This window comes from Hemibagrus wyckioides, linkage group LG23 (genome assembly GCF_019097595.1).
Source record: "Hemibagrus wyckioides isolate EC202008001 linkage group LG23, SWU_Hwy_1.0, whole genome shotgun sequence".
Classification (NCBI taxonomy): domain Eukaryota; kingdom Metazoa; phylum Chordata; class Actinopteri; order Siluriformes; family Bagridae; genus Hemibagrus; species Hemibagrus wyckioides.
In genome coordinates, this window is record NC_080732.1 from 18,728,170 (window position 1) to 18,746,854 (window position 18,685).

The 18,685-nt window shown below is 45.9% G+C and overlaps 1 protein-coding gene across 12 annotated transcripts in view; it reads right to left on the reverse strand.

Annotated features, from left to right (window-relative positions):
- Positions 1-18,685, reverse strand: part of syngap1b (synaptic Ras GTPase activating protein 1b) — a 124,547-nt gene that overhangs the window by 42,322 nt on the left and 63,540 nt on the right. Inside the window, exon 1 of one of the 12 annotated variants that reach the window (XM_058376689.1) lies at positions 3,338-5,065. The exons of 10 other annotated variants lie outside the window; for them this stretch is intronic. The gene's annotated coding sequence lies outside the window, so the exon portion shown is untranslated. Of the gene's footprint in view, positions 1-3,333; positions 5,066-18,685 lie in introns of those variants that run through there. One more of the 12 variants, XM_058376688.1, reaches the window with a different exon arrangement.

The following is an 18,685-nucleotide window of genomic DNA, read 5'->3' on the forward strand; positions in this document are numbered from 1 at the left end:
AAATATGCAAAAAAACCTTTTTTTCCCCAACAGCTCGGATTAAAGCTTGCATGCGCTCCGTCTAATCTGCCTTTAATTAAGCAGTCAGCTTTTATAACGCTCGACGACCCAATGGTCCGAAGATTTAAGCACCACAATAAAGTTAGTCCCTGGAGAGGATGCTGGCTAATATTAGTATCTAATAGCTCAAGCACAATAGCTTTTTTTGGTGGGGGGCGGGGTTAGCTGTAAAATGCAGGGATTTGTAAAGAAGTTCAGCCAGAAGTGAAGCAGCATGTCGGTCTCAGTGAACAGAGAGCCTGAGGTTTAACATGTACCAAAGCAGGTGGAAAAGACGTGCATGAATCAGGACAAATCTCAGGGTGCCTTCCACACACTCGGCCAACACGAAGCAGGAAGTCCAGCATCATCATCATCATCATCATCATCATCGTGCTCTCTGCCCTGAATGGACTCTCAATCCAGAAGAATTTAAAAGATTCACCATTAACCTGGATAGATACAGTTCTACTCTAGCTCTCCATCTTCAGTACACAGGAGTGTGTGTGTGTGTGTGTGTGTTTATTTTAGACTTAGAAGTTGTGGTTTCAAATCCTAGAACTGCTTGCACTTGTTTCTATAGTAACGGCTCATTCACAGGCACTTACAGTACATGCTGGAGAATCTATCAAACTGAAGGCTAATAATAAAACCACGGCAGACCGATATGACGTTTTCTGTAAAGTGACATTGGTTAAAGCTTCATGTTTACGGAATGAGTCTCCAGTGTCAGCGCTTTCGGAGGTAAAGATGGAGTTTACTCTTCTTTGCGGGTTTTTTTGTGTAACAGAGACTAGCGGTAGGTGCTTTGCAAGTAACCCTCCCCTGATCTCAAGAGGCGAACTAGCAACTGACGCTAGAGGCTGCAGTCTTTAGCCTCCTTGTTAGAGCGCTCACCTGCCATGCTGGAGACCCTGGGGGGGGTGTTACATTTTTCAGTTCAGGAGCTAACTTGTATCCCGGACGCTGGATAAATAATGGATGAAAAGATGAAAGCGTAACGTTTCGCTGTGGTGTGAGAGGAATGACGCGTTTCGAGACGTTTCAGGAGAATTATCCATGATGCAGCGTGCAGGTTTCTCAAAGCGTTTTATTCCTCTTGTTCCTCCTCTTCTCCATTATGTCTCAGTTATAAATGAGAGACGAATCGCTTAACCAGATTGTTTTTAGAAGATCTGATACACTAGAGTTTTTACCCGATTACGTCGAAATTTTTTCTTTTCACTTAACCCTCTATTACAAAACATAATACCTCGTTCTCTTATAATTGCCAGAGCTCACGGCGACGCTGGATTGAATTAGACGAGCGTTTTGTGAAAATATCCTCTACGGAGCGCTGGGGCCAGTGGGAAGTGTTGGATTTGTGGAAGACAATGAGGAGTAGGAGTCGTTCACAAATAAGATAATTGTAATCACCTAGCAAGAGCACTGGAATTTACATATTTACACACACACACACACACACACACATACACACTTGTGTCCATTCTGCCTTCCCTTCTGTCAGTAACTCATATCTAGCTCCTGATTTGATGGGATTAATAACACTAACGCTATATTTTATCCATGTTGTAAAACAGCTCGGCAAAATAAATAAATGAATAAATAGATGAATAAAATAAAACCGTTCGGCAGATCTATTTATTTCAATTTCTCACTCAAAGTCCCCCTCTGATGCAAATCCAAATCCAGCCTCGTTATGGGGTTGCCATGGCAACGCTTTCCTGGTACCTCACATTTGACTTACGGAGACAGAACGGAATGAAGAAGTGTCGAAATCTCGTCTGTAACAAAAAAAGCAAGACAGAGAGCTAGTAAAGGCTGTGTAACTAAGCGACTGGTGGTGATGGTAAAGTACAGCTTCCTCCTCGTTATCTCTGAACGCTTGTGGCTCCCTGCCGCCATCATCCTTATCAAATAAGCCGTGCCACACGCTTAGTGTATCGGTTTCAGTGGGGTAAACAACATAACGAGATAACAACGTGAACAATGTTCCAGGAAAGATAAATCTTTTGATAGCACTGTGTGTGTGTGTGTGTGTGTGTGTGTGTGTGTGTGTGTGCGTTTAATGCTGCACACTGGAGTGCTCATTTTTACAGAAGAAGAGTGAGAGTATGCGCATGTGTTCGAGTGGAGGGGAGTGGGAGGTAGTGTGTGTGTGTGTGTGTGTCTGTGTGTCTGTGTATGTGCACTTTTTCATTCTCAATGTAAATCTGCTATCAGGCTGCAAGCTGAAGCTGAAGTGTGTGGGTGGAAACGGCTCCCAGCTTACTCCTTTACAGAGAGAGAGAGAGAGAGAGAGAGAGTTAGCGAGGGAGAGAGAGTTAGAGGCGGAGAGAGAGAGAGAGAGAGAGAGAGTTAGCGAGGGAGAGAGAGTTAGAGGCGGAGAGAGAGAGAGAGAGAGAGAGTTAGTGAGGGAGAGAGAGTTAGAGGCGGAGAGAGAGAGAGAGAGAGAGAGTTAGCGAGGGAGAGAGAGTTAGAGGCGGAGAGAGAGGAAGAGAGAGAGAGAGGGAGAGAGAGAGAGTTAGAGAGGGAGAGAGAGAATTAGAGGCTCTGAGGAATCTGAGGATCTGAGGAATTCAGATAATCTGGAAAATGAACGTTTTCATTAAATCAGTTTCCGTCTGTTTTTATTAGGTTCAGATTTAAACCATCAGGAACATCCTTAAATATTCACTAAACTCCATTCGAGACCCAAATCTATTCCTCCAATCGTGTCCATCTACAATTACTCGACTGGATTTTTCTCCATTTTATCAAATCTAGAAGCTTAAATACAACAAGCAGCGAAGCTAGCTACTCAAACTGTCCTAGCATCGTATACAATATTAGAAGTGAGTAAAACACTCTGTGTGATATTTGTTCTTTCTCCTCCAGCACATCCTGAACTCTTTTATTCCCCTTACACCACAACAATCTACAAACTAACATTTTTATTCAGTAAAAAACATTCTACTTTATATTTTATATTTACGTTTAACGTTTAATGTGAAAAATCTCAAGTTATTTCCTGTTCTTACTCTTAATCAAGTCATCATATCTGCGACTGCACACGGGTTTCCATCCATCTTCATTTGGAAAAATTTACCTCAGGAATTAGCAGTTAGCTGTTAGCATGTACGTCTTCAAGGCTCCTTTAAGTGGAAATCAAGCTTTGTGTAGAATTCAGCATTTGAAAAATGTTCGTTTTCAACTCAGTTTACAGAAATGATAGAAATCTGCATCACTGACATCCGCGCCAGACGATATGACGACGAGCGCTAAGTGTACGTGAATAATGCTCTAGATTCCTACCTACAGCAGAAATGTTGCTGATGTCGGATAATTCCTCAGTCCTTACAGACGCTCCTGTCAGTTGTTCTCGAATCCTTCCCGCTGGACGGAGAAGCGGTTACTAGCCTCAAAGCACCGCTGGGAGTTTTTACTCCGGGTGTTGTTTCGACGTCTTGGACTCTGACACGGTTGGAGTTTTGATCCCGGTTACATTCCTTCGGTGCGCTTGACGCTCCGCTAGATCTCTTCGTCATGTTCGACTGCGATCGCTTAGTGTTTGTGTTTGTTTTCTCTGCAGTGAATTACAAAGCCATACGTTTGAAAAAAGTCACAAGATGCTTAATAAATGCTTAATTACGCACTGGATCGTCACTGGATTCCTCCATCAAGCAATTCTCAAGATCTCAAGACACATTCGCTAACTAAGTCCTTAACTAGCTAGTCAAAAAAAAAAATTCAGGTCTTTCAGCTGTAAACAAAGCGGCCAGACTTCTCGCTGAAAGTAAGCCAATGGTTTTAAAAGTAATTTTATTTTATAAATACATAAACTTTACTTATTTCGGTAAGGCTATAGTTGATTCTACACGTAGAAAAAGTACATAGGGTTAGGCTAGGTATGTTAATTGCTTTTAAAAGTATGCTAAGAGTATCACAATTACATTAGACTATCTATAAAGTCTATGCTAACTACATAAGAGTACGTAAGAGTATACTAAAGGTAATAGTATGCTTACTGCACAAGAATATAAGTGTATGCTAACAATGTAAGAGTGTAAGATTACGCTAACTAAAAAAAGAGTATGCTAAGTACCTAAGACTGTAAGCGTATGCTAACTACATAAGAGTGTAAAATTATGCCAAGTGCATAAGAGTGTAAGATTATGCTAAGACCACAAGAATGTAAGCATATGCTAACTACATACGATCGTAGGAGTATGCTAGCGGCAATTGTATGCTAACTACATATGAATGTAAGAGTATGCTAACCACTTAAGTATGTAAGAATCCCCTTAACTACAAAAACCTAAACGTACCAGCTCGCTTAAGTGCTATATGATTGTTATTCCTTTAACGTTATAGAAAATAGATATTATATCTGATATCTGATAGTTATTCCAAAACGTTGAATGATCGTTGGATGTTGTAAATTTTAGCGGAAATTCTCCTCAGTCCTCCATATCCCGTCTTCAGTTTCTCTCGTGCTCGACCCCGCCCTTCTTTCCCGCCCGCTAGCCCTCCGGCCGCCGTCGATCCGCGCCGCATCCCTTCTGCTGAAATTCGGGCTAAATTCTCTCATGGTTAAACTGCGAATCTATTTCAAGTCTGCTTCAACACCACTTGGAATTTTTCAAAATAGTTTTATCTGAGTAAAAACAAGACTTCTATAGGAATACGGAAAAACAGGTTAGCTTCAAGCTAATGCCGCCTTCACACGAGTTGAGCCTGAGTGGTTTAAATGAGTTTTTTTGCTAAAGGCAAACGTACATTGACACAGGGGAGAACTCTGTTTCTAGACAACTGCGAAATGTGGATCAAATAATGACTGACACTAGCGATTTCACTAACGCGTCATTTATATGAACAACATAAAGGCATAGCGACAGAGCGAGTTAGACAAATTTGTCTAGAATATCAACATTTCACTCAGAAGTCTTGGAAAATGACTAAGAAAATAATTTGTATGGCAGATAACACGACGGTGTTACAGTTAGCATCGATCGCTGACTGAACTTCTATGAGTTCCGCCATCTTTGAAACGTCAGCGTTGCGTCACTCGTCACTCGATCAACAGGACGCTGGAACGGATCGTAGATGTGGATTTATTTTGTAAAAGAAAACATTAACCTTGTAATGATTCGCTGCTAGCCGTTATTGTGGTATTATTGCAGAGAAATGTTGAACGTTTAGTATGCTACAAACACTATCAGCTAGCGTTATTAGCGTTACAAACGGTGCACGTGAGCGCAACGGATTCCGTGTCAGTTAGGTGGAGAAATCGGATCAAGCACGTGAAGGCAGCGTTACAACTTGAGCCGTTGTGCGCGCGCTTCTGTGCGGACGTCAGTCAGAGATGCAGAGCGGGTCCGAGCGCGAGCTGATCCGAGGAATGAGAAAAGGGAGAGAGAGAAAAAAAATCCCCAAAGCGTTTCCCCCGGCGCAGGACGTCACTCCGGTTCTCACGATTCTCTGGTGCGATATAAAGAAGAGTAACGCAGAAGCAGACGAGCGGCGGGAGAACGAACACGGAGTCCTTCCAAATCTGGCGTCGAGAGAGAGAGAGAGAGAGAGAGAGAGAGAGAGCTTTCCGTCCTCACGAGACTGTGGCTGCGAGTGCGCGAGGCTGCGGCTCCTACACGCCTTCACGCGCAGCACGGAATAATAAGCGGCAGCGCGCGCTTCCCGGTTAGTGTCAAGACGCGGATTGTTCAGGTATGCGCGGAAAGCCGTCTTTCCTCTCGCTCTCCGTGTGAGAAAAAGAGAGAGAGGAGAGAGGGGCAGTGGGTGGGTGGGTGGGGAGATGGGATGGAGGGGACTTGAGATGAAGCCTGAAGTGACTCTCTCTCTCTCTCTCTCTCTCTCTCTCTCACACACACACACATTTATCTCTGTCTCACTCCAACTCTCTGTCTTTGTCTTTCTCTCTTTCTGTCTATCTTTTCCTCTCTCTCTCTCTCTCTCTCTCTCTCTCTCTGTCTCTTTATCTCACTTGCACTCTCTCTCTCTCTCTCTGTCTCTATCTCACTTGCACTCTTTCTTTCTTTCTTTCTTTCTTTCTTTCTTTCTTTCTTTCTTTCTCTCTCTCTCTCTCTCCTTCTGTCTCTTTATCTCACTTGCACTCTCTCTCTCTCTCTCTCTCTCTCTCTCTCCTTCTGTCTTTTTATCTCACTTGCACTCTCTCTCTTTGTCTCTCTCTCTCTCTCTCTCCTTCTGTCTCTTTATCTCACTTGCACTCTCTCTCTTTCTCTCTCTCTCTCTCTCTCTCTCTCTCTCTCTCTCTCTCTCCTTCTGTCTCTTTATCTCACTTGCACTCTCTCTCTTTCTCTCTCTCTCTCTCTCTCTCTCTCTCTCACTTCCGCTCTCTATGCAATTCAATTAAATTCTAACCTTTCCTTTCTCTTTCTTTCTTTCTTGATCTCTATAGTTTACACACACACACACACACACACACAGTGTCATACAATCCCTTTGTGAAAATGCTTGCAGGCATTAGAAGAAGAGGTTCACAAAGGCAGGTTATGTGTGGGAGGAATGAGAGTAACAACACAATCGCCTGCACACAAACACACACACACACACACACACTCACAGACCGACAACCCAGTGCTTTCCTTTGCATTTGCTCTCCAAAACACAACACGACTGGCTGGTTTCAGCACTCTCCACAGAAAGCTCCGCCGCAGCAGCAGCTCGTTTATTCCCGCCCGTTATGAAGCGATCAAATGAACTCCCTGAAAAAAAACAAGTGCCTTAAACTCAATGCCTTCCTTCTCAAAACCCTTTGATGGTTTCGATTTAATCAGGCTCTAACGAAAGCACTAGTGTTTAAGCGTCCGGCATGCTGGAGGGACCTCGAGTCGCCATGACAACTGCAAAGCCACGTCCGCGCAGAGGAGACGGCCAGGCGGATCGGACAGATGCTGAAACGCATGCGGTGATGAAACAACCGTGTCCACGCTGCAACACTTCCTGTTCTCTGCTACGATCTGATTTCCTAGACGTGTTTGTTAGCCACCGCTTGACTGACCAGGTCATCTCTTCAGATCTGTGGAATGAACTGTTCATAACAGGAAATAAAACATGTTTAAATAAGATGACGCGTTCACGCAGAATAAACTGCTTAGCGATTGTTTGCAATGTGGTATGTGTGTAAATATCAAACGCAGGAACTCCAGCATCTTCTTACACAACAACGTGCTAAAACTTCACCAGGTTAAAGCGTATGTTCAAGAGCACACCTGAGACTTCCTGTTGGAGGCAGTGACATCATCATTAGTTTCCATACACACATATAGCCTGAGTTGGAGGAGAAGGTTGTGGGACACTGACAGAAAACCTACAGACTTGACATGATGGTTGACTTCTCCATGTGTGTCTGTGGTGATTCAGGTAAGTACAGAGGACGCAAATGCACCAGGGTTCGATAGAATCGAGCGAGTATGAAACCAGACCAGTGCTGCGCTGTGAGGCACAGAGAACAAACACACACAGATTCAGACCCGAGTGTACAAACCAGCTTTACCAGAGAGCATGACCTGAGAGTGTGCGACCTGAGAGTGTGTGATCTGAGAGTGTGTGATCTGAGAGAAAGAGAGAGAGAGACAGAAAGAGAGAGAGAGCATGACCTGAGAGAGCGTGACCTGAGAGAGTATGACCTGTGAGAGCGAGAGCGTGACCTGAGAGAGTATGACCTGTGAGAGCGAGAGCGTGACCTGAGAGAGTGTGACCTGAGAGAGTGACCTGAGAGAGCGAGATCTGAGAGTGTGACCTGAGAGAGTGTGACCTGAGAGAGCGTGACCTGAGAGTGTGGCCTGAGAGAGCAAGATCTGAGAGAGCATGACCTGAGAGAGCGTGACCTGAGAGAGCGTGACCTGAGAGTGTGGCCTGAGAGAGCGAGATCTGAGAGATTGTGACCTGAGAGTGTGGCCTGAGAGAGTGAGATCTGAGAGAGCATGACCTGAAAGAGCGTGACCTGAGAGAGCATGACCTGAGAGAGCATGACCTGAGAGAGCAAAAGCGTGACCTGAGAGAGCAAAAGCGTGACCTGAGAGAGCGAGAGTGTGACCTGAGAGAGTGTAACCTGAGAGAGTGTGACCTGAGAGAGTGTGACCTGAGAGAGTGTGACCTGAGAGAGTGTAACCTGAGAGAGCATAACCTGAGAGAGTGTAACACGAGAGAGAGAGAGCATAACCTGAGAGAGTGTAACCTGAGAGAGTGTAACCTGAGAGAGTGTAACCTGAGAGAGAGTGTAACCTGAGAGAGAGTGACCTGAGAGAGTGTAACCTGAGAGAGAGTGACCTGAGAGAGAGAGCATAACCTGAGAGAGTGTAACCTGAGAGTGACCTGAGAGAGCGTAACCTGAGAGAGTGTAACCTGAGAGTGACCTGAGAGAGAGAGCGTAACCTGAGAGAGCGTGACCTGAGAGAGCGTAATCTGAGGGAGAGAGCGTAACCTGAGAGAGCGTAACCTGAGAGAGTGTAACCTGAGAGTGACCTGAGAGAGAGAGCGTAACCTGAGAGAGAGAGTGTGACCTGAGAGAGAGAGAGAGCGTGACCTGAGAGAGAGAGCGTGACCTGAGAGAGCGTGACCTGAGAGAGAGAGTGTGACCTGAGAGAGAGTGACCTGAGAGAGCCTATCCTGAGAAAACAAGAGTGTGACCTGAGAGAGAGAGTGTGACCTGAGAGAGTGTGACCTGAGAGAGTGTAACCTGAGAGAGAGTGACCTGAGAGAGCCTATCCTGAGAAAACGAGAGCGTGACCTGAGAGAGTGTGACCTGAGAGAGTGTAACCTGAGAGAGAGTGACCTGAGAGAGCCTATCCTGAGAAAACGAGAGCGTGACCTGAGAGAGTGTGACCTGAGAGAGAGAGTGTGACCTGAGAGAGTGTGACCTGAGAGAGTGTGACCTGAGAGAGTGTGACCTGAGAGAGAGAGCGTGACCTGAGAGAGCGTAACCTGAGAGAGCGTAACCTGAGAGAGCGTAACCTGAGAGAGCGTAACCTGAGAGAGCGTGACCTGAGAGAGTGTAACCTGAGAGAGAGTGACCTGAGAGAGCCTATCCTGAGAAAACGAGAGCGTGACCTGAGAGAGTGTGACCTGAGAGAGAGAGTGTGACCTGAGAGAGTGTGACCTGAGAGAGAGAGTGTGACCTGAGAGAGTGTGACCTGAGAGAGAGAGCGTGACCTGAGAGAGCGTAACCTGAGAGAGCGTAACCTGAGAGAGCGTGACCTGAGAGAGTGTAACCTGAGAGAGAGTGACCTGAGAGAGCATATCCTGAGAAAACGAAAGCGTGACCTGAGAGAGCAAGAGAGCGTGACCAGAGAGAGTGTGACCTGAGAGAGCAAGAGAGCATGACCTGAGAGAGTGTGACCTGAGAGAGGGTGACCTGAGAGAGCGTGACCTGAGAGAGTGTGACCTGAGAGAGCGTGACCTGAGAGAGCATGACCTGAGAGAGGGTGACCTGAGAGAGGGTGACCTGAGAGAGCATGACCTGAGAGAGGGTGACCTGAGAGAGTGTGACCTGAGAGAGGGTGACCTGAGAGAGCATGACCTGAGAGAGGGTGACCTGAGAGAGCATGACCTGAGAGAGGGTGACCTGAGAGAGTGTGACCTGAGAGAGGGTGACCTGAGAGAGCATGACCTGAGAGAGGGTGACCTGAGAGAGGGTGACCTGAGAGAGCATGACCTGAGAGAGGGTGACCTGAGAGAGGGTGACCTGAGAGAGGGTGACCAGAGAGAGCAAGAGAGCATGACCTGAGAGAGGGTGACCTGAGAGAGGGTGACCTGAGAGAGCGTGACCTGAGAGAGGGTGACCTGAGAGAGCAAGAGAGCATGACCTGAGAGAGTGTGACCTGAGAGAGTGTGACCTGAGAGAGGGTGACCTGAGAGAGGGTGACCTGAGAGAGGGTGACCTGAGAGAGCATGACCTGAGAGAGGGTGACCAGAGAGAGCGTGACCTGAGAGAGCATGACCTGAGAGAGGGTGACCTGAGAGAGGGTGACCTGAGAGAGGGTGACCAGAGAGAGCAAGAGAGCATGACCTGAGAGAGGGTGACCTGAGAGAGGGTGACCTGAGAGAGCGTGACCTGAGAGAGGGTGACCTGAGAGAGCGTGACCTGAGAGAGTGTGACCTGAGAGAGCAAGAGAGCATGACCTGAGAGAGTGTGACCTGAGAGAGGGTGACCTGAGAGAGGGTGATCAGAGAGAGCGTGACCTGAGAGAGCATGACCTGAGAGAGGGTGACCAGAGAGAGGGTGACCAGAGAGAGCGTGACCTGAGAGAGCATGACCTGAGAGAGGGTGACCTGAGAGAGTGTGACCTGAGAGAGGGTGACCTGAGAGAGCGTGACCTGAGAGAGGGTGACCAGAGAGAGCGTGACCTGAGAGAGCATGACCTGAGAGAGGGTGACCTGAGAGAGGGTGACCTGAGAGAGCAAGAGAGCATGACCTGAGAGAGTGTGACCTGAGAGAGGGTGACCTGAGAGAGTGTGACCTGAGAGAGGGTGACCTGAGAGAGTGTAACCTGAGAGAGTGTGACCTGAGAGAGTGTAACCTGAGAGAGCGTGACCTGAGAGAGGGTGACCTGAGAGAGTGTAACCTGAGAGAGGGTGACCTGAGAGAGTGTAACCTGAGAGAGCATGACCTGAGAGAGTGTGACCTGAGAGAGGGTGACCTGAGAGAGGGTGACCTGAGAGAGTGTAACCTGAGAGAGTGTGACCTGAGAGAGCGTGACCTGAGAGAGGGTGACCTGAGAGAGTGTAACCTGAGAGAGGGTGACCTGAGAGAGTGTGACCTGAGAGAGCGTGACCTGAGAGAGGGTGACCTGAGAGAGGGTGACCTGAGAGAGTGTAACCTGAGAGAGAGTGACCTGAGAGAGGGTGACCTGAGAGAGCGTGACCTGAGAGAGCGTGACCTGAGAGAGCGTGACCTGAGAGAGGGTGACCTGAGAGAGTGTAACCTGAGAGAGAGTGACCTGAGAGAGCATATCCTGAGAAAACGAGAGCATGACCTGAGAGAGCAAGAGAGCGTGACCAGAGAGAGTGTGACCTGAGAGAGTGTGACCTGAGAGAGCAAGAGAGCATGACCTGAGAGAGTGTGACCTGAGAGAGTGTGACCTGAGAGAGTGTGACCTGAGAGAGGGTGACCTGAGAGAGCGTGACCTGAGAGAGCATGACCTGAGAGAGGGTGACCTGAGAGAGGGTGACCTGAGAGAGGGTGACCTGAGAGAGCATGACCTGAGAGAGGGTGACCTGAGAGAGCGTGACCTGAGAGAGGGTGACCTGAGAGAGCGTGACCTGAGAGAGCAAGAGAGCATGACCTGAGAGAGTGTGACCTGAGAGAGGGTGACCTGAGAGAGGGTGACCTGAGAGAGCAAGAGAGCATGACCTGAGAGAGTGTGACCTGAGAGAGGGTGACCTGAGAGAGCAAGAGAGCATGACCTGAGAGAGTGTGACCTGAGAGAGTGTGACCTGAGAGAGCATGACCTGAGAGAGTGTGACCTGAGAGAGGGTGACCTGAGAGAGCGTGACCTGAGAGACGGTGACCAGAGAGAGCGTGACCTGAGAGAGCATGACCTGAGAGAGGGTGACCAGAGAGAGCGTGACCTGAGAGAGCATGACCTGAGAGAGGGTGACCTGAGAGAGCGTGACCTGAGAGAGCATGACCTGAGAGAGGGTGACCAGAGAGAGCGTGACCTGAGAGAGCATGACCTGAGAGAGGGTGACCTGAGAGAGCGTGACCTGAGAGAGCAAGAGAGTGTGACCTGAGAGAGTGTGACCTGAGAGAGCAAGAGAGTGTGACCTGAGAGAGTGTGACCTGAGAGAGGGTGACCTTGGAGAGTGTGACCTGAGAGAGCAAGAGAGTGTGACCTGAGAGAGTGTGACCTGAGAGAGTGTGACCTGAGAGAGTGTGACCTGAGAGAGTGTGACCTTGGAGAGTGTGACCTGAGAGAGTGTGACCTGAGAGAGTGTGACCTGAGAGAGTGTGACCTTGGAGAGTGTGACCTGAGAGAGTGTGACCTGAGAGAGTGTGACCTGAGAGAGTGTGACCTTGGAGAGTGTGACCTGAGAGAGTGTGACCTGAAAGAGTGTGACCTGAGAGAGCAAAAGAGTGTGACCTGAGAGAGTGTGACCTGAGAGAGTGTGACCTTGGAGAGTGTGACCTGAGAGAGTGTGACCTGAGAGAGTGTGACCTTGGAGAGTGTGACCTGAGAGAGTGTGACCTGAGAGAGTGTGACCTTGGAGAGTGTGACCTGAGAGAGTGTGACCTGAGAGAGTGTGACCTGAGAGAGTGTGACCTGAGAGAGGGTGACCTGAGAGAGTGTGACCTGAGAGAGTGTGACCTTGGAGAGTGTGACCTGAGAGAGGGTGACCTGAGAGAGTGTGACCTGAGAGAGTGTGACCTGAGAGAGGGTGACCTGAGAGAGTGTGACCTGAGAGAGTGTGACCTTGGAGAGTGTGACCTGAGAGAGGGTGACCTGAGAGAGTGTGACCTGAGAGAGTGTGACCTGAGAGAGGGTGACCTGAGAGAGTGTGACCTGAGAGAGGGTGACCTTGGAGAGTGTGACCTGAGAGAGGGTGACCTGAGAGAGTGTGACCTGAGAGAGTGTGACCTGAGAGAGGGTGACCTGAGAGAGTGTGACCTGAGAGCACAGAGCTGTGAGTGTGTGCATTAAGGGTGCTCTCGCATGTGCTCAGTAGTGTTCAGTTTGTTTGAATGGAACCCTGGTGCGGTTTCCTCTCAGGTGCAGGTGAGAACACGGCAGTCAGGTAAAACATGCAGCGACTGGACCCTGACTTGAAACGTCTCAAAAACAGGAAGTGAACAAACAGGGCGTGTTTTTACACGACGGATGTGAAACATAAAACTAGCTCAGAAGAGAAAGAAGACCTACAGTGTGTCACTAATAATAATAATAATAATAAGGAGAACACTGCGGAGGTATGGGTCATGGCTGTAGGATACACACTGGTGTTTTTATAAACGCTCATTGTTAACGAAGCCGTTTCATTACACTGTAAAATTAAACAAAAAAAACCCCGAACATCGAGATGTGCGTTAAGAGTCATTTGGCTTCCTCCAGTCACTATCATTCTCTCGCTCCTCCTCCTTGACTCTTCCTCTCTCTTCCTCTCTGCGTCTGCTCTGTAATTATTTCCATGGTTACCGTTAGAGACGTGGGCCGAGCTAGCGTACAAATGTGTCTTTCCTCTTTCCTCTCTCCTCTTTGCTGTCGCTTTCTGTCTGAGTCTGACTGCACTCGTTAGCATACAATTATTCACCCACATGTGAGAGAGAGAGAGCGAGAGAGAGAGAGAGGGCTAAAGGACAACTTTTTTTTTTTCTTCCACCCACTCTGGACCAAAAACGGTTTCTTTCGCAAACAGGCTACGTGACGCGACTGGACAGATTTGTGAAGAACAGCAGTGCCCGAGTCTATCGTGTACTTTAAAGGAAGATGTGCGTCAGCTGAATGTGCCGATGTTGGTAATTAATGAATCGTATGCAAATGAGTTGTTTAATTGGTGACACCCACGCTCTGACTCGTGATTAAACATCGTTAGCGTGTTCGTGTGAATTGTCTCTGTGCAGAATGAAAGAGCTTGACGTTTAAAGCTCCGCCATATCCCTGCCTACTGAACGCAGGGAATCCACACACACGACCACTCCTCCATCTTCATCCTCATCCTCGTTTCAGCTTCAGTTACACTTCAGTAAGAAGGTGTAAACTTTTGAGCAGGATGATCGGTGTACATGGTTATAGTGTCTTTGTGTCTTCTGGGAAATATCAAAATATCTCGCATAGCTTTTGAAGGGCAGTACTAAATAAAAAAATCTTTACAGAAAATAATTACCCACTGTTCAAAAGTTTAAAATCCTCGGTAAATTCAGTTATCATTGTACAACATGTAAACATCTGTAAATTATTCATGGAAGGACTGATAAAGCAATATTTTAATAATACACTATATTGCCAAAAGTTTTGGGACATAATGCACATGAATGTAATATGGAGTTGTCCCGCCCTTTACAGCTATAACAGCTTCAACTCTTCTGGGAAGACATTCCACAAGGTTTAGGAGTGTGTTTATGGGAATTTTTGACCATTCCATTAGATGTGAGGTCAGGCACTGATGTTGGACAAGAAGGTCTGTCTCACAGTCTCCTAATTCTAATTTTCTAAATTCCTAGTCTAATTCATCCCAAATGTTGTATTATGGGGTTAAGGTCAGGACTCTGTGCAGGCCAGTCAAGTTCCTCCACACCAAACTCACTCATCCACGTCTTTATGGACCTTGCTTTGGTCACTGGTGTGCAGTCATGTTGGAACAGGAAGGGGTCATCCCCAAACTGTTCCCACAAAGCATGAAATTGTCCAAAATGTCTTGGTATGAAGCTGAAGCATTAAGAGTTCCTTTTACTGGAACTAAGGGGCCGAGCCCAACCCCTGAAAAACAACACCTGAACTCAATCATTTGGAGGGGTGTCCCAATACTTTTGGCAATATATTGTATCTCTTCTTCTTATTATTATTATTAATATTTAAACTTATGACCTCAACTGTAGCTCCTGGCATCTATTAAGAAAATTTTCTTTCTAAAGTACTTCTCACACAGTGATAGAGCACTGAAACACACACACACACACTATCACTCTGGGAACTGACGCAAACGCTGGTGCTGAGGCTTCACTGTGAACGCTGTCAGATCTTAATGGAAATCATTTGGTACAGATTCTCCTTTTTTTCAACCGCCTGCACGTCAAACCTACAAGGTTCCACATCCCCACTCAATGGACTTTGGCCTCAAGCATGAAATTGGATGAAATTAATATAACATGATGCTATCTGCATTACCAACTCGCGTATAATGAGCGCTAGAGCTGAGAATGTCTGCTACAGAATCAGCAGCTATACAGAACATACAGTTAAATAAAATATAAAAGAGTCGGTTAGTTACTCGGGAAAGAAATGAATCCTGGGAATACAGAGAAAGGAATCCTGGAATTATGCACATACCGATTTAGGGCTCAGGTGTAACGTAACTACAGCTGCACAGAAATGACGTGAGATGTGATGTGCTGAACGAATCTTTGTTTCCGAACAAATCTTTTACGTGAATGAATCATTTTTGTTCACTTCTCTGTACTGACTCGTGTTTTTCGTTCACGTAAAAATTCCCTCCATGTGAAACACAGGCTGCTTCTCCCTGAACCCGCCGGTCATCAGCTGGACGACTGGAATGGATAGTGAACCCGAGTCTGGACGAGAGCAGAACTGATTCTGACTCATGAATGAACGATTTGTTGAGTTCGTACCTGAGTCTCGATGGCTTGAACAAGAGGCTGATATAAAAATAAAACATAAAAATCAGACCATTAATTAATAGTATCGTCCTTTTAAAGTGCACAAAAAGTTTTGGCTTGTGTCCAAATGAAATCATGGACAAGATAAAAGAGAATAAAATGCAGAATTTCTTTTTTTAATTCTTTTAAATCATTATTTTTTTAATTTATTTTTAATTAATTAATTAAATTTTTTAATTTGATTACTTTTTAAAAAAAAAAAAGTAATTAAATTTCATTTTTTATTTCATTTTTAAAAAAAAATATTACTATTTTTTTTTCCGTCTTCATTCTGCGTTCATTATGCCTGATTTCTCGCAGGTGGAAATGGACGTTTACTGGACATTGCCATAAAACCTGGTCTCGGACACTTCCACGACTACTCTCCGAACTCTGTGAGGACTTCGATGGCCTGAGTTTAATAATCTGAACCCAGAAAATCGCCTCCGAATAAACTGAACTGTAATTTTATATAATTACTGATGTAAGTTTCATAAAGTGCTGAAATCTTTCGTGGTTATTTTTAGCGCTGGGCTTCAGCGTTTCAGGATGTAATTGTCTCGGGGGTGGGTGTCAGACGCAGGCTTACACCGGAGCTGGATCTGGCTTCATCTGCATCCACATTTCTAACCTTGACCGACTTCAGCATGTAGCTCACAGCCACTGGAACGAATTTACGCCCGAGTGCCAAGACGCCACCGGCTCGCGTCTGACCTTTCTTCAGCTACGAGGAATGCACATCATTACTCATGACATTTACACACATTAACCCTGAGGGCGTCTGGGACGACGCTTGGACTTTTCGACCGTCCGCCCGTCTGTTTCAGCTTGTTCTTACAGAGGTTACAGATTACGTCTCTTATGAGGAAGAGCGATTAGCGGGTTAAGCTTCTCGATTGATAGAAAGTCGTCCAAACGAGAGCAAAATATCCAAATTATTATCAATATCCAGTGTAATTTCTTTGCTCTGATCTTACACCAGGTGTGTGGTTTGCTTTAATAAAGTACATTAAAAGTGATAGAAATCACAAGGATACAGATTTTATGTCAATTTTATGAGAATTTGTTTTCTAATTAGTTATTAGAAGCATCCAGGATTCCAGAGTGGTCAAACATTTATACACATACAGCTGATGGTCAGGATTCTACAGACTTTTAGCCAGTAGATGTTATAAAACAGTTAAACTTCTATTAAACAGCCAGGAAACGCGTTAATTACACAGAGCATTTAGTAAACATCCAGCATTTAACCTCACTGGAGAAATCCATCCATCCTTCAATCCATCCATCCATCCCTACACAGGGTCTCGGGGAACCTGGAGTCTATCCCAGGGCACTCGGGGTACCAGGTGGAGGACTAACCAATCGCAGGACTCAATCACACACCCATTCTCACACTACAGACAGTTTAGAGATGTCACACAGCCTACAGTGCATGTCTTTTTTCTGGGGAGGAAACCAGAGAACCATGTCAGTGACCAACATGTCAGTAATCACCATGTCAGTGACCAACATGTCAGTAATCACCATGTCAGTGACCAACATGTCAGTAATCACCACGTCAGTGACCAACATGTCAGTAATCACCACGTCAGTGACCAACATGTCAGTAATCACCATGTCAGCAATCACTGTCAGTGACCAAACATGTCAGTAATCACCAGGTCAGTGGCCAACATGTCAGTGATAAACATGTCAGTAATCACCATGTCAGCGATAGACATGTCAGTAATTACCATGTCAGTGACCAACATGTCAGTAATCACCACGTCAGTGACCAACATGCCAGTAATCACCATGTCAGTGACCAACATGTCAGTAATCATCACGTCAGTGACCAACATGTCAGTAATCACTATGTCAGTGACCAACATGCCAGTAATCACCATGTCAGTGACCAACATGTCAGTAATCATCACGTCAGTGACCAACATGTCAGTAATCACCATGTCAGTGACCAACATGCCAGTAATCACCATGTCAGTGACCAACATGTCAGTAATCATCACGTCAGTGACCAACATGTCAGTAATCACCATGTCAGTGACCAACATGTCAGTAATCATCACGTCAGTGACCAACATGTCAGTAATCACTATGTCAGTGACCAACATGTCAGTAATCAACATGTCAGTAATCACTATCAGTGACCTACATGTCAGTAATCACCACATCAGTGACCAAACATGTCAGTAATCACCAGGTCAGTGACCAACATGTCAGTAATCACCAGGTCAGTGACCAACATGTCAGTGACCAACATGTCAGTAATCACCACGTCAGTGACCAAACATGTCAGTAATCACCATGTCAGTGATAAACATGTCAGTGATAAACATGTCAGTAATCACCACGTCAGTGACAAACATGTCAGTAATCACCACGTCAGTGACCAAACATGTCAGTAATCACCATGTCAGTGACCAAACGTCAGTAATCACCACGTCAGTGACCAAACATGTCAGTAATCACCACGTCAGTGACCAACATGTCAGTAATCACCACATCAGTGACGAAACATGTCAGTAATCACCATGTCAGTGACCAAACATGTCAGTAATCACCACGTCAGTGACCAAACGTCAGTAATCACCAAGTCAGTGACCAAACATGTCAGTAATCACCATGTCAGTGATAAACATGTCAGTAATCACCATGTCAGTGATAAACATGTCAGTAATCACCACGTCAGTGACCAACATGTCAGTAATCACCACGTCAGTGACCAAACATGTCAGTAATCACCACATTAGTGACCAAACATGTCAGTAATCACCATGTCAGTGATAAACATGTCAGTAATCACCAAGTCGGTGATAAACATGTCAGTAATCACCACGTCAGTGACCAAACATGTCAGTAATCACCAAGTCAGTGACCAAACATGTCAGTAATCACCATGTCAGTGATAAACATGTCAGTAATCACCATGTCAGTGATAAACATGTCAGTAATCACCATGTCAGTGATAAACATGTCAGTAACCACCATGTCAGTGACCAAACATGTCAGTAATCACCACGTCAGTGACCAAACATGTCAGTAATCACCACATCAGTGACCAAACATGTCAGTAATCACCAAGTCAGTGACCAACATGTCGGTAATCACCATGTCAGTGATAAACATGTCGGTAATCACCATGTCAGTGACCAACATGTCAGTAATCACCATGTCAGTGACCAACATGTCAGTAATCACCATGTCAGTGACCAACATGTCGGTAATCACCATGTCAGTGACCAACATGTCAGTAATCACCATGTCAGTGACCAACATGTCGGTAATCACCATGTCAGTGACCAAACATGTCGGTAA